Source organism: Budorcas taxicolor, chromosome 7 (genome assembly GCF_023091745.1).
Source record: "Budorcas taxicolor isolate Tak-1 chromosome 7, Takin1.1, whole genome shotgun sequence".
In the NCBI taxonomy this organism is placed as follows: domain Eukaryota; kingdom Metazoa; phylum Chordata; class Mammalia; order Artiodactyla; family Bovidae; genus Budorcas; species Budorcas taxicolor.
In genome coordinates this window covers 10,866,576-10,877,573 of record NC_068916.1, presented here as the reverse complement: position 1 = coordinate 10,877,573, position 10,998 = coordinate 10,866,576, and the positions used below count along the sequence as shown (strand labels likewise).

Sequence of the window (10,998 nt, the reverse complement as noted above, 5' to 3'; positions counted from 1 at the left end):
TAACAACTGTAACAGATGACATGCCATATAACTTTTATTTTCCTATCTTCTGTCTCCATAGCCGGATGTTAGGAGCTTGTGTTGGTCAACACTGTGTGCTCCCTGCATAGATAGCATATATAGTGCCTGGTACATTGTCTCAATTCAATTCATATCCTCAAATATGTGAAAGAATGTCCCACTAAAACCGTAAAATATCTGACATCTTGGAAAAAACTCTGATAGTTTTTCTGGGAAAAATTTGAACCAGTTTGCTAATTAGAGATGGCACGAGAAGCTCCCTAAAGTGCATGAACAGAATATTGAAAGTAATTTCTTTATGGTGAAATATAAATGGTAGCATTTCAACAATGTGGTAATGCCCATTTACGTGAAAATTAGTCATTTTATTTCCACCTTTTCTCATAGTCACCTTCATCACACGGCACCAAGGAACCTAACAGGAAATAAGAAATTTCTTCTTATGGGATTTTCAGAGAAATCAGAATTGCAACACCTCATATTTGGACTTTTTCTCTCCATGTACCTGATCACTGTGTTTGGAAACCTGCTCATCATCCTGGCTGTCAGCTCAGACTCCCACCTCCACACCCCCATGTACTTCTTCCTCTCCAGCTTGTCCTTTGTAGACATCTGCTTCACCTCCACCACCATCCCGAAGATGCTGTGGAACATCCAGACCCAGAATAAAGTCATAACCTGTGAAGGCTGCATCATCCAGATGTACTTTTTCTTACTTTTTTCCAGACTGGATGTCTTTCTCCTGACCGTGATGGCCTATGACCGATATGTGGCCATCTGTTACCCCCTGCACTGCATGGTCATCATGAACCCCTGGCTCTGTGGACTGCTGCTTCTGGTGTCTGGATCGTAAGTGTCCTGCATTCTTTGTTAGAAAACTTAATGGTGTTGCAACTGTCCTTCTGTACAGTTTTAGAAATCCCTCATTTTTTCTGTGAACTCAATCAGATGATCCAACTTGCAAGTTCTGACACCTTTCTCAACAATGTGGTGATGTACTCTGGAGCTGTGCTGCTGGCTGGTAGTTCCCTCACTGGTATCCTCTACTCTTACTCTAAGATAGTTTCCTCCATATATGGAATCTCATTAGTTCAGGGCAAGTATAAAGCATTTTCCCCCTGTGCGTCTCACCTCTCAGCTATCTCCTTATTTTATCGCACAGGCTTAGATGTGTACCTTAGTTCAGCTTCTATTCACAGTTTACACTCAAATGAAAGAGCTTTGGTGGTGTACACTGTGGTCACACCCATGCTGAACCCCTTCATCTACAGTCTGAGAAATAAAGACTTAAAGAGAAGTTTGAAAATGTCCTTTGGAAAGTTAAGTATGAAAGGTCTTATTTTCCTAGGGCTTAAGAAGTCCCCTTGATAGCAGAGCTCAAAGCCTGAGCCCAGTGTTGTCCTCCTTTGGTCAGACTTCTAGAGATAGAAAACATTTCTTCTGTTTTTCTTGGAATTTATATTTTGTTTCTAACTTCTCTGTACAATTTTGTAACTCATTCTTAAGGTTTGTGATATCTATGAAATTTCAAGTTTTTTTTTTCCTTTTTGATTTTCCTCCTCTACCAATTGTAATCCAAATATTGGATGTGAAGTATTTGGAAATTTCCATTCATCACAAGAAACTTCATGGATCACTTAAGAATAATTTATTCTCATATGCAGTATATCATATTGAGCATTTTTCATTTTATTTGCCTAAATTAATTGCCATGATTTATGCTACTCCTGTGGGAAGGATAAAAACTCCTCTTGGCAACCACAGCTATCTATATAAGGTTCTTAAAGAAGAAATACTGAGACCACTGTTTTATCCCTTTTCTGAATGTAATTCTTTGCATATACTTATGGTAATTGCTAGGCTTCCCAGGTGTCACAGTGGTAAAGAATCTGCCTGCCAATGCAGCAGACTGTTTTGATCCCTAGGTTGGGAAGATCCCCTTTAAAAGAAAATGGCAACCTACTCCAGTATTGTTGCCTGGGAAATTTCATGGACAGAGCAGCCTGGTAGGTTACAGTCCATGGGGTTGCAAAGAGATAGACATGATTGAGCATGCAGGCACACAGGCAGTGTAATTTTTGTTCCTGATAATCCAAACTTTATAATACTGGTTGTTTTCACTAATATAAGGTACTTTTATACTCATTAGGATCTTATTCTTCAATACAGGCTATGTCCACTGTGTCTACCATTGATACTGGAAATCATGGATAATAAAGTACATCTCTCCAAGCATAATCTACATGGAAACAAATATGAGAGAACAGATGGATATAATATGGTTTTAGAGTAGAACTGATCTTAAATATGATAAAGCAAAGTATTAGATCACACATCTATTACTATACAGCATATTTCTTTTTTGGAGAGTTAATGCATTCTTTCAAATATGCACCATCGCTGTCTATTTGTAAGATGTATTCATTGCTCTGAAGGACTAGTGCTATGTTTAGCTTTTTTAAATTAAATTTCTTTCTTGTGTCTGTTTGAAAATTTCGAGTGCTTCCAGAAAATCTTTATCTTTTCACTTCTCCAAATGAAATATATCCAATATTCATAATTTTGTCACAAACAATATAGAGGCAGAAAATGTACAATAGCAGTATCATCCATTAGATGTCATCCTAATAATCAAAGAATGACTTGCTAGAAAGCTTGGGTTCCTGTTCAGGGTCACAGGTGCTGTGCTAACATTCAAGTCTTTCCAACCTGTCCACATGACCTCAAAGGGACTGACTGCAATGGAGTCACTTTTTCATACAGTTATATGAAATGAACTTGAATAATAAAGTAATTATGAATGCTACCTTTAAAATATCAGAACAAAATTCTAGAATTCGTAGAATCAGATTATTACAATTGTCCTTAGTTCTGCTTAATTAGATTATTATGTTAGGTGTTATTACATACAAACTTTCCTGGAATAAAATTGTTAGTAAAACATCTTCATTGTCAAATGAAGTGATACAGGTGGAAGTTGCTCTGATCTCTCCATGGCTTCTAGCCCTCCAGATTCATGAGTCTAGTCAGGCATGAATCTCTCTAGCATGTTTCTAAAGCTCATCTGTAATGTTGTGTGTGGCCTTACTGCTCTTCTTGAACCAACTAATAATATTTTATTACTTTTATATATGTAGGCTAATCTTCCAATTTTCAGGTGAAAAGAGTTTATTAAATGTGAATTGCTTTAATTTAAATTTGACTACTATAATAGCCTCATAGCACAAGCTGGAATCAAGATTGCCAGGAGAAATATCAATCACCTCAGATATGCAGATTACACCACCTTTATGGCAGAAAGTGAAGAGGAGCTAAAAAGCCTCTTGATGAAAGTGAAAGAGGAGAGTGAAAAAGTTGGCTTAAAGCTCAACATTGAGAAAACAAAGATAATGGCATCCGGTCCCATCACTTTTGGGGAAATAGATGGGGAAACAGTGGAAACAGTGTCAGACTTCATTTTGGGGGCTCCAAAATCACTGCAGATGGTGACTGCAGCCAGGAAATTAAAAGACACTTATTCCTTGGAAGAAAAGTTATGACCAACCTAGATAACATATTCAAAAGCAGAGACATTACTTTGCCGACTATGGTCCGTCTAGTCAAGGCTATGGTTTTTCCAGTGGTCATGTATGGATGTGAGAGTTGGACTGTGAAGAAGACTGAGCACCGAAGAATTGATGCTTTTGAACTATGGTGTTGGAGAAGACTCTTGAGAGTCCCTTGGACTGCAAGGAGATCCAATCAGTCCATTCTGAAGGAGCTCGGCCCTGGGATTTCTTTGGAGGGAATGATGCTCAAGCTGAAACTCCAGTACTTTGGCCACCTCATGTGAAGAGTTGACTTATTGGAAAAGACTCTGATGCTGGGAGGGATTGGACGTGGGAGAAGAAGGGGACGACCGAGGATGAGATGGCTGGATGGCATCACGGACTCGATGGACATGAGTCTGAGTGAACTCCGGGAGATGGTGATGGACAGGGAGGCCTGGCGTGCTGCAATTCATGGAGTCGCAAAGAGTCGGACACGACTGAGCGACTGAACTGAACTGAACTGAATATCCACATGTAAAACTTTGCTTTTTCCCAGTTGGAAGAGATGTCTCTTGCCCTGTTAGGTGTGACTCACCTGTCTGTGCTTCATTACCTACCCTGGTGTGCACACTAGAATTTAAAATTCTAATAAATTTGTTAGAACATAATTGAAAACAATAAACTGTGCCCATTAAACTATGTGAATTGAAGAATTTTAAAAGCCATAAAAATTTAGAGTTTATACTGCCTGATTCTATTTATGTGTAATCCAAGGAAGTATGCAATAAGTTTGTCTGCTATATTATGTAATGGTTGACCTCTCCTGGTGGCTCAGCAGTAAAGAATCCACCTGCCAATGCAAGAGATGAGGATTTGATCTCTGGGTCAGAAAGATCCCCTGGAGAAGGAAATGGCATCCCACTCCAGTATTCTTGTCTGGGAAGTCCCATGGAGAGGAGAACCTGGCCATCTACAGTCCATAGGGTTGCAAAAGAGTCAGAAACAACTTTAGCAACTAAACAACAACAACAACATGTAATTGTTATAAATGTAATCCCCAAAGTTCCTCTTTCTTTATTTCTGAAGGTGATACAAAAAAATAAACCTATTTTCTGAGGGATGATATGAGAAAATGACAAGAATACTTGCATAAGCCAAAGAATACATTTAAGGGTAAGAAGTATATGTGTATGTGTGTTAATTGTTTGTATATACTTTATGTTAAACACACATGCACATACATGTCCATGCACACAGACACAGAGATAATCTCATTTATTATTTTGAGAATAATGTTTACAGAAAATTAAAGAGTAAAGGCATGAAAATAATGAATGTTTTTGTTAACATGGAATTTAAGGAATGCAGAAATTCGGACAAAACATTTTAAGTGGAATGTGAGACATTACTTTTGATATGAACTACTTTTCTTATCATAAGTATTCAAAATATAACCACATTTATATAATGCAATGTGGAATTCAGTGAACCAGCAAACACGAGGTGGGGTTCCAACACACACACACACACACACACACACACACACACACACACACACACACAATCTTTATCCAGGGAAAACTAGATGACTGAATTGAGAAGTTTAAACTCAATAACACATTACACTAATTGCTTTAAAATTTAAGATCAGCCACTGATATTCCTTACATTGGGCTGAATAAAATATGTCTGCTAAAACTGAGACCAATCTGGACAGTCCAAGGAAGAAGGTATTCCCTTCCTAGATGACTTTCTAGGGGCATCTACATTCCTTGTGTTATAGTCCCTCTTCCATCCTCAAGGCTAGCATCACAGCATCTTCAGATCTCTCTCTGACTCCAGTTCTTACTCTTCTCTCCTCTGCATTTAGATAATAACAGCCATTGCTTATAGCAACATGGGTAATCCAAGTTAATCTTCTCATTTTAAGGATAATGATTAGCTAATTAATTTTATCAGCTAGCTCTATTCTTTTTTATGTAAGTTAACATACTCAAAAATTTGAAAAAACATCAGAAAATAAATACCTCCGAGTCCTATTTGTAGAATGGAGAATGAATGGCATACACTATTATTGATATTTTACAGAATAAACTTCTCCAAATTTAAGCAGATAATCCCTATAATGTGCTAAGGTAGGATATGGTACTTAAAATATGGAAATATATGTCATAACTTAGAGACATTATAATGAGGGGATAAATGACAGCTATTAACTTCAGATATACATATGAAATTCCTAATGGTTTTAGCAGAAGGGTCAGGAAACCAGGGTGTGCACTGCCCACTACTTAACAGTAAACAAATAGAGGTGTCCCTTTATAAAGAGAGAAATAAAACTTTTCTGAGAGTATCATGGGCTCTGTCCTTACAAAAAGTCAATGCATTGACCATCCAAGGGATCCATTCAAGACAATTGCCTCAGTATCACTTGTTGGAGAGAACTTAACACTGGTATTGGGATAACACTGGCTTTGGGAGTTTAGACCCCTGGCAGGAGAGAAGTTAATGGAGAAGAATTAATAAAAGCTGAATTCACCCCTCTTGTAACTTGGTCTCCTGGGAACAGAGAATCAGCAGGAATAAAAAAGGATCCTTTTTGTCCAGACCAAGTACCACAGGGCAATCATGTGTTTACAGGTCACTGTATTAATAACAAGAGGGGAATATACTTAATGTGCAGACAGAGAGAGCTGTTAAATAGCTCCTCTATTGCATCCCCAAGCTTGTACAACCTGGGCATGGAGGAGACAAGCTTTTGCTTTCGGAATCCAAAGTCTGAGTAAAGAATCAACACTTGACCCTCCATGTGCTGTCTTATCTGTAGGCAGAGCTTTGGTCTCCATCAACCATCCAGGAAGGGATTCAGACTTCCACACAAGGACCTTCCTCTCAGTTTCCATGCAGGTGAGTCAAAGCGGCCAAAAGACACTGCAGAAAAGCACCAGATAAAATAAAATTCAAAAATGTTTACATGACGTCACCTGAGAACGAACACAGCCGAACTCAGCCGAACTCAGAGCTTGGCAATCACTGGTGTCATTCCCTTGCTTAAAATATCAATGCAAACCAGAAGCCTAAAAAGAGAAGTAAAATAAATACATAAATAATAAAAAGAGAAGTGTAGACACTGAAATCAGCAAGCAAAACGATAAGAATGAAGGTCCAACTAGAAGAGGGATGAAAGGCATAAAGTGCTTCCAGTAAAAGTAGAACAGGTCCAAATATCTTATTAATTAACCGGGGTAAAGAAATTGGGTGTTAGCTATGGAAAGCTATAAAATGAAATGAAGGCATTTCTTTCCAACTTAAAGATGGGGCTTTTTTTTTCTTACCAACTGACCATTTAGTTTTCTTATTAGGTATAGATGCATTTGAGGGGAATTGTGAATCGATATAAATTTTGTGTGGTCAAATCTAGCAATCAGATATGTTTTCTCCATTGCTAGTATATCATTGCTACAAAAATCTATGGTAATTAAATTCAAACTCTGTCTCTAACTGTGGATGATTTTTTCCCCCACAGTAATGTCCAGAACCTTGTGTGGCTGTGACACATTGAGGGCTCAATAAAGGTCAGGGTTTCTGTGAACACCCCACAATGCATAGGACAGACCCCCACCACAAATAATATGGTCCAGAATGTCAACTGTGACAACACTGAAGAACCCAGAATTAAAGAATACCTGCATTTTGACTACTCATTGCTATCTTCAATTTTTTCCCTAAAATGTTAACACTTCACATATCTGTCAGAAAAACCAGAGGATACTCCTGGGCTACTAAAATGTTCTCAGCCCTAATTCAACAGATATTTTTTTTCCCACAGGAGAATGATATGAGAGAGGTTCCATGTTGCTTTCCTAAATCATATCTTGAATTAGAGCAAAACTTCATATATGTGATCACCATTTTGATTTACCTATTATTATCATATAGCCATAGTATATGCCCATTTTTCTACAGTAAACAGACTTTCAAATAATTTTTATGAATGCTTGTATTTCAGTTGGCTTTTGGAGCATATTTAGGGCCACAAATTAAAAAAAAATTCAGCTATATATGTCTATTTTCTTACCTCTGAGTTCCTTGCCTTATTTAAGATGGTTAACTCACTCATAATTTCATACAGAGATTTCAAGCTGTCCACTCATAATGTGTTTGTTACTTTTACACTGAGGTCATAATCTCTCTGATTTTTTGTAAGATGTTTTAAGGAGGAACAACTTCATATTTTTGTAAGATAGACCGTTAAGTCAGTTTTTATCAATAATTCCATCTTTCCAAATAAAGTGAAATACAACCTTGCCATATGTTAAACATCCAAATATAATGAGACCTATTCCTGATTCATTCAACAGTAATAACTGAGTATGTGTTACCTGCTAGAGAATTTTATGAACATAATACATTATATTATTTTATCTTTAGGCTATTGTTAATGTAATTAATCCATGTTGATGTCATAAATTATTGCTATTATATCGTTTATTCAGTTAGCTTTCAAAACTTCATTTAATTCTATTTATTACACTTGTTTCAGTGTTCTGTTTAGCCTGGTTTCATACACCTCACATATTTTTACTTCCTAACTTTTCATAATTTTTGTACAAGTGAACATCTATTCACATAATTTGTTAAAATACAAAGGTGAGCAAAACAGGTGAAGTCTCTTCTTGTTTGGATCTTGCACTATGATTAGGAAGACAGAGTACAGTGAAAGAAATATGTGTAGAATACAGTGTCCTCAGATGACTGATATGAGGGACATTACTCAGTGATAAGTATGGAATTCTCACAATGCAAGTAGGTCTTATGAGTATGGACCTCACGGATAATTGATGTTTGGACAAAAATCAGAACTAAGACTAGAGTGAGCCCATAGGATCTATCAGAAAAATGATCAAAACCCAAGAATAACAAAGAGATGATGCCACATATGAAAAAGCACTAAAGAGGCTGTTTTTTTGTCTACTATTGAACCATATATAAACAGTTATTCAAACAGATATGAAACAGACACAGCTTGATATTAAAAATGGTCTACATTCAATTCATATTCATTGTCCTTTTGTACTTCCTTTTGTGAAGTGCTGTCTTAGTCCTTTTATTCATTTTTGGGCAATTCAATCTGCAAATGTTTCATATCATAAAGATACCACTGCTTTATCATTTGGATAAATTTATATTTGATGTTTTAATTATTTTCCCAGGCATCAAGGCAATAGAACAGTACATGAAATATCACCAGAATCAAAGATGCTTTTCTTTACCAGTCTTTCAGGAAACAGTTGAGCTTATTAAGTCTTTATTTCCTCTTGTGTCCATTTGATTTTTCTCTCCCTCTCACATCCCTCTCTGTATCTAGATGTATACATATATCTTAAAATCCAGTTTTCAAGAAAAGATATAGATACATACATACATACATGTATCCTTTTCTGTGACACAGTGGTAAAAAATCAGAATGCCATTGTAGGAGATATAAGAGACTCGGGTTCGATCCCTGGGTCAGGAAGATCCCCTGGGGAAGGGAATGGGAATCTACTCCAGTATTCCCGCCTAGGAAATCCCATGGACAGAGGAGCCTGGCGGGCTACAGTCCATGAGGTGGCAATGAGTCAGCCAGGACTGAGCATGCATGCACAATGCATATATACACGTTGAACAAATTTTAATGTGTCTTTAATACAAGGCCAGACACAAGTTGAGTCCCAAGTTTATTGATTCCTGGGAAATTTACAAACTGGAATTTTTGGATACCATTTTACATAATCAGATCTGATCAACTTGAGTTGTATCAAACTTTAACTTAATCAGGGTAGTTAAGGGGAGGGGTGAAAAGGATTTAGGAGTAACATAGCTTAGGTAGTGAGAGGGTAACAGACGGGAAGGCCAGGGTTCTCCAAATGGAGGAAATAGGCTGCAAGTGTCAGACATTTTTTTCTCTCTCCCTTAGGGGGGAGGAGGAAACAAACTACAAGTTTCAGTTTTTTTGTTTTTGTTTTTGTTTTTTTTTCTTTTAGAATTCTGTGTTGCTGTGAAGATACCTGGTTCCACCTGAACTTAACTTTTCTCAAACCTTTAGTTAACCAATGTGTTTTTCTCATGGAAATGTTTTTCTTAAGCTTTGTTAATGAAACTATGTATTTGCATTGGAATTTGCCTTTCTTCAAAATGGTTCCACCTCAGACTAACTTTTTTTCTTTTCTCAAACCTTGGGCTGATAATAGCTCAACAATCCAGTATTCATATCATTTATTTTATGGCTGGGGAATGACACACTTCTTGCCATCCTATCTCAAAAATGCATATTGTGGGAGAGGGCCCTGGTGAAACTGTCAACCTTGAGGTGTCTCTCTTATCTGATTAATAGCTTTCTAACAGACATAAGACATCCGACTAAAGACTAGCAGAGGGGCACTCTTTCTGCCCCCTTCTGATGTCTATGTCAGAAGCTTTCTCTCTTTTATACTTTAATAAAACTTTATTACACAAAAGCTTTGAGCGATCAAGCCTCGTCACTGGCCCTGGATTGAATTCTTCTCCTCCAGAGGCCAAGAATCCTGGCGTCTTTCACTGCTCAGCAACAGACTTTAAGTAGCCAGTGTCTACTGTGTGTATGTGTGTTCTTGCCATGTATCATGTGAACAGTGCTCACAGCAGGGATAATCAACTACTACTACTAAGTTGCTTCAGTCGTGTCCGACTCTGTGTGACCCCATAGACGGCAGCCCAGCAAGCTCCCCCGCCCCTGGGATTCTCCAGGCAAGAACACTGGAGTGGGTTGCCATTTCTTTCTCCAATGCATGAAAGTAATAAGCTCACATATTTCAAGGTGACTCATATACAGAAGCCAGAACTCAATCAACAGAAGGGATTCATTAAAACATACAGGACACCTTTGTAACAATTTCAAAATGTGCTAGAGGAACATAACATAGTGTGGATGAGGGTCTCCTTGTGACTTGAAGTTTCAGCAGCATCCTGACACCGCCTCTCCTCACACTTCATCTTGTGCACTAACCTCCCCAAATTGGCTTCCTTTTTGAAAAAACTTGAACATGTTAAACAAGCACCTTCCCCAGGGCTTTTACACCAGGGCTGTTGCAACAATTTTTCACCTTGTCAGGCACACATTTCTCCTCCTGGTAAGTTCAGTGTTCTTGCTCTCTCTTCCTTGAGGTCTCTATTCAAATGTAATCTTATTTGCATGTCTTACCTGAAGAGTCATGAGAAATAGTATCCCCTCTCTATTCTTTACCTTATAAATCTTTTCAAATTTCTTCATAGAAGGAGTCATCGTATGAAAAGCAATATACATTAACACATATGTAGCCAAATTTCATATATATATATATACATATATATATATATATATATATATATATATATATATAGCTTATATTTTCTTTGTGTCTAGATTCTTACAGCTTTTGTAGAACCC

At 37.4% G+C, this 10,998-nt stretch overlaps 1 pseudogene; it reads left to right on the top strand.

The window, feature by feature from the left end:
* The first annotated feature begins 358 nt into the window (after positions 1-358).
* Positions 359-1,389, top strand: LOC128050454 (olfactory receptor-like protein OLF4; annotated as a pseudogene).
* Positions 1,390-10,998: the final 9,609 nt, after the last annotated feature.